Source organism: Pinus tabuliformis, chromosome 1_1 (genome assembly GCF_031772625.1).
Source record: "Pinus tabuliformis cultivar Carrire ecotype Pingquan chromosome 1_1, CPIR1, whole genome shotgun sequence".
Lineage (NCBI taxonomy): Eukaryota > Viridiplantae > Streptophyta > Pinopsida > Pinales > Pinaceae > Pinus > Pinus tabuliformis.
Genome location: NC_142297.1, coordinates 898,176,099 through 898,182,483, shown reverse-complemented (window position 1 = coordinate 898,182,483; position 6,385 = coordinate 898,176,099).

Here is a 6,385-nt window from a genome sequence, read left to right as displayed (position 1 = left end):
GGGTCAACAATAAAATATGGGGCTCATACCCATTAAACACTAACAAAAATACTAGAAGGAGTTAAGAATGAATAAGATGATAAAATACATAAAAAAAACACGGAGGAAAAATAAACTTTAATGAAGAATAAATCAACAAAAAATACTATAAAAAGGATGCCAATACCTACATAGATAAACAAACAAACAAAATAAACCCAACAAAGAAGCCTAAAAAACTAGGAGGACATGGCAGGGACCCAACGTCTACTAATATTCCAGCGATCATCTCTATTCAAATTATTGGGTCTTTTTTCAATTTCTAGGGCCTCGCTCAATTTACGATGATGGAAATGACTAACCCTAGCAACGACTTGGGCCTCCTCAATGCAGATGTGATGCTTAGATTTATCTACATGCTCTGCTAAAGTAGAGGAGCGGGTCCTGCCATGCTTGATCTTAGCAGCATGCTCACGAATCCTTTGATTAATCGAGTGACCAGTCTCACCAATGTAGGGAGTCCCACAAGAGCATGGGATAACGTAAACACCCTTCATATTCTTGGGTTCTACTGGGTCATTTACAGATCTAAGGGAGCTTTGAATTGTATTTAAAGGCTTAAAGGTTGAAGCCACCATATACTTCCTTAGGATCCTCACAATCTTATGAGTGGTCCCTTGGATAAAATGAAGATGAACACGAGAAATTCGATCCTTGGTATCTTTCTTAGCACTAGGACCTTTTTCGTCTCTCAGGAAAGCCTTAGTTCATTGATATCTACTATACCCATTATTAAATAAAACACTTAGGAGATGTTCTTTCTCTTCCTTGAAATGGTTCTCATCAGAAACTCTTAAAGCTCTAGTCGCTAAGGTGTTGATAACACCAAGCTTTTGAGCTAGGAAATGATGACAATTAGCATGAAGATATTGTTCTGTATGAGTTTTCTTACGATATGCCTGATGAGAGAAATAACCATCATCATTCCCTGAGAGGAGGACGTCAAGGAAGGGAAGACTACCATTACATTCAATGTCCATGGTGAACTTTATGGAACTAGATTGATTGTTAAGATGGCAGAAAAACAATTCCAACTTTTCCTTACCATAGGACCAGATGACACAAGTGTCATCCACAAACCTCTTCCACATCTTAGGTAGAAGAAGAGGAGAAGCTAAGGCCTTTGATTCAAAATCCTCCATGAATATATTAGCTACCATAGGGGAAAGGGGGGAACCCGTGGCGATACCACAAGTTTGCTCATAGAATTCCCCATCGAATGAAAAGAAAGTAGAAGTAAGACAAATACCAACTAAATAGGCCATATCAGGATCTGTGATGCGCTTGATGACTTCAATGGCCTCATTGATAGGGATATTAGTGTAGAGGGAGACCACATCGAAGCTCATAATCTTGTCATCTGGGTCAAGCTTGAAATTCTTTAACTCATTAAAAAATGATGTAGAGTCCTTGACAAAGGATTTTGTATGGCCAACAAGGGGCTTAAGCATCTGGGCTAAATATTTAGCAAGAAGATAAGTTGGCCCTCCTATCGTGTTGAAAGTGGATCTCAGAGGAGCCCCTTCCTTATGAATCTTTGGCAGACCATAGATTTTGGGGGTAAGAAGGCAACTTTCAATAAGCTTATGACTGAATGAGTTGACTGAGCTACTAGCCTTTATAGTAAGAGCTACACTTTTGGAAATCTTCTTCAGGGGATCCTTGTTGAGTTTCTCGTAGCTCCCGCTATTATGCGGGTGGTCCAACATCTTCCGACAGTAATCATCTTTATGAAGAATAACCACAACACCACCTTTGTCGACTTTGAGAACAACAATTTCCTTATTATTGTTTAACGATTTGAGAGCATCAAAATCAGGTTTGTTGATGTTGTTCTTAGGGGGCTTTTCCTTTCCAAGGACAACCACACAGTCTTCACGAATGATATATTTAGTGACATTCGGTAAGTCTCTAATACCATATTCAATGTCACATATGATATTTTCGACCAGGATCTTTCTAGGAGCAAGAGAAAAATTTAAACCTTTCTCCAAAAGAGTAAAGACAAGGGGATCAAAAGAAAACCTAGAGAGATTAACAACCCTATTACTCGAAGAGGAAAGAAAATTAGAACAAACAATATTATCCAAACCTAGAGTTTTATTACCAATCTTATTATTATTACAATTATCAGAATTGGAAACAGAGTCACTAACCTCATTATTATTATTATTATTATTATTATTCAGCCCAGTGATATTATTATTGCTATTGCTAATATTATTATTCCTATGTGAGGTGAAAATACAGTCACTATTATTAGTATTACTATTAAACAAATTATTATTATTATTATTCAATTGAATATTATTATTAATATAACCACTTCCACTATTTTCAAGACCAACAGAAACCAGAGAGGAATTAACAGACAATGGACCTGAGGGAATTTGAGACGGTGAATACAAGATTTTTCTAGCTTCACCTTCGATGGCTGAAGGGTGAGAAACATTGTCAACCTAGGATCGGAGAGTAGAGATTTGATTAGAACTAATTCTACTCTTGGAAGGACCACGGAAGCAACTAGACTCATTAGGATGTGCGATGAATTTCTCTGAGAGCTTACTAAACTTCTTTGACTCCTTTACTTTCCAAATTTCTTCTAGACGAGAAGACTTTAGAGCTGAGCATGCCTCAATCCTTGACCAAAGGGGAGCAGGATACTTTTCAAATGGGATTGTTGCTCCCCTTTGGTCAAGGATCAAGGTATGCTTGGCTCTGAAGTCTTCTCATCTGGAAGAAATTTGGAAAGTAAAGTAGTCCAAGAAGTCCAGTAAGCTCTCGGAGAAATTCATCTCATAACCTAATTAGTCTAGTTGCTCCTTTGTGCTTCCAGGACCAGAATTAATTCTAATCAAATCTCCTCTCTCTGATCATGGGTTGATGGTGTTTCTCACCCTTTAGCCATCAAAGGTGAAGCTAAAACAATCTCATATTCACCAGGTTAGATTCCCTCAAGTTCGTTGTTTGTTAATTCTTCTTTGGTTTCTATTAGTTTCGAAAATAGTGGAAGTGGGTCTATTAATAATAATATTCATTTGAATAATAATAATAATAATAATAATTATAATTAATATTATTATTATTGTTATTATTGTTATTATAATTGGTTTAATAGTAATACTAATAATAGTAAATGTATTTTCACTTCACATAGGAATAATAATATTAGGAATAGCAATAATAATTTATGATTAGATGATGATGATGATGATGATAATAATAACAATAATGAGGTTAGTGACTCTGTTTTCAATTCTGATAATTGTAATAAAAATAGGATTCGTAATAAGACTCTAGGTTTGGATAATATTGTTTATTCTAATTTTCTTTCCTCTTCGAGTAATAGGGTTGTCAATCTCTCTAGGTTTTCTTTTGATCCCCCTATCTTTAGTCTTTCAGAGAAAGGTTTAAATTTTTCTCTTGCTCCTAGAAAGATCATGGTTGACGATATCATATGTGACATTGAGTATGGTATTAGAGACTTCCTGGACGTCACTAAAGACATCATGCGTGAAGACTGTGTGATTTTCCTTAGAGAGGCAAAGCCCCCCAAGAACAACATCAGCAAACCTAAGTTTGACGCTCTCAAATCATTAACAATAATAAGGATATTGTTGTTCTTAAAGCCAATAAAGTTGGTGTTGTAGTTATTCTTGATAAAGATGATTACCGTTGGAAGATGTTGGACCACCTCCATAATAGCGGGAGTTACATGAAACTCAACAAGGATCCCCTAAAGAAGATTTCCAAAAGTGTGGCTCTTGCTATAAAGGCTAGTAGCTCGATCAACTCGTTCAGTCATAAGCTTATTGAAAGTTTCCCTCTTACCCCCAGAATCTATGGTCTGCCAAAGATTCATAAGGAAGGGGCTCCTTTGAGACCCATTGTCAACACGATAGGAGGCCTAACTTACCTTCTTGCTAAATGTTTAGCCCAAAAGCTTAAGCCCCTTGTTGGCCATACATAATTCTTCATCAAGGACTCTACATCATTTCTTAATGAGTTAAAGAGTTTCAAGCTTGGTCCAGATGACAAGCTTGTGACCTTCGATGTGGTCTCCCTCTACACTAATATCCCTATCGACGAGGCCATTGAATTCATCAAGCACATTAGAGATCCTGATACGATTTGTTTAGTTCGTATTTGTCTTACTTCTACTTTCTTTTGATTCGATGGGGAATTCTATGAGAAAACTTGCGGTGTCACCATGGGTTCCCCCCTATCCCCTATGGTAGCTAATCTATTCATGGAGGATTTTGAATCAAAGGCCTTAGCTTCTTCTTGTGTTCTGCCTAAGATGTGGAAGAGGTTTGTGGATGACACTTGTGTCATCTGGTCCCATGGTAAAGAAAAGTTGGAATTGTTGTTCCTCCATCTTAACAATCAATCTATTTCTATAAAGTTCACCATGGAATTTGAATGTAATGGTATTATTCCCTTCCTTGACATCCTCCTCTCAAGGATTTACGATGGCTCTTTCCTCATTAGGTATATCGTAAGAAAACTCATACAAAACAATATCTTCATGTTAATTCTAATCATTTCCTAGCTCAAAATCTTGGTGATCTCAACACCTTAGTGACTAGAACTTTAAGAGTTTATGTTGAGAACCATCTCAAGGAAGAGAAAGCACATCTCCTAAGTGTTTTCCTTAATAATGGGTATAGTAGACATCAATGTACTAAGGATTTCCTCTGAGTTGCAAAGGGTCCTAGATCTAAGAAAGATACCAAGGATCGATGTTTTGGTGTTCATCTTCCCTTTATCGAAGTGCCACTAACAAGATTGCGAGGATCCTAAGGAAGCATATGGTGGCTTCAACCTTTAGGCCTTTAAATACAATCTGAAGCTCCATTAGATCTGTAAAAGACCTAGTGGACCCTAAGAATATGAAGGGTGTTTACATTATCTCATGCTCTTGTGGGACTCCCTACATTGGTCAGACTGGTCGCTCAATTAATCAAAGGATTTGTAAGCATGCTGCTGACATCAAGCGTGATAGGACCCACTCGTCTGCTTTGGCAGAGCATGCAAATAAATTTAACCATCACATCTGCATTGAGGAGACCTAATTCGTTGCTAGGGTTAGTCATTTCCATCATCATAAATTGAGAGAGGCCCTAGAAATTGAAAAAATACCCAATAATTTGAATAGAGATGATGGTTGGAATATTAGTAGAAGTTGTGTCCTTCTCCTGTCCTCCTAGTTTTTTAGGCTTCTTTTTGGGATTTATTTTGTTTGTTTTTTTTCTATGTAAGTATTGGCATCCTTTTTATAGTATTTGTTGTTGATTTATTCTTCATTAGAGTTTATTTTTCCTTAGTTTTTTTATGTATTTTATCATCTTAATTGTTCTTAAATCCTTTTAGTATTTTTGTTAGTGTTTAATGGGTCTGAGCCCCATATTTTATTGTTGACCCCGTTTTATTCATCAATTATATCTATATCTATATATAGATAGATAGATAGATAGATAGATAGATAGATAGATATCTGTGTGTGTATGTGGATGTTTCTATTTTTATTTTTTTTTAATTAATTTAAATATGATTTCTCAGAAACTAGCTATTTAATATAGCGGTTACTTATTAATATTTGTTTTTTAATAAATTAATAAACTAATATCACAATTTAAATATTATTTTTCAAAAACTAGTCATTTAATATAGTCATTACCTCTTAATACTTTTAATAAATTAATGAAATATTATTATTATTTAAATATTTTTTTCAAAAACTATCCATTTAACATAGTCGTTACTTAATCATATTTATTTTTAATATATTAATAAATTAATATTATAATTTAATTATTATTGTTCAAATATCGTCGTTACTTGAAATTGTGTCTCTACATTGCTTTCTATTTAAGCCTTTGTCATGGTCTGCCTTTTCATCTGGTCCCGATGATGAACAACACTTGCTGGTTCGAAGCACATCGGTCATATATATATATATATATATATATATATATATATATATATATATATATATATATATATATATATATATATATATATATATATATATATATATATATATATAAATATATATAGATATAGATATATATATATATATCTTATGTGATTTCTACCAGAAGACTTTGCTTAATTCATTATGGATCAGAGAAGCTTGAATGCAAAAATCTTAAAGTTATGTAGAATTACATCACTTAAATTTTCATATTCAGAAAAAGCAAGGTTTCCTCTATGTACTTGGGTGACTACCTAGTGGATAGCTCAATTGAAATAATGTTATGGTTGAAATTTTAGGAAAACATGGTTGCAAACTATCCAGCTAGACATTGTATTCTCTTAACATTTGCAATTTTATTGGTCTTCA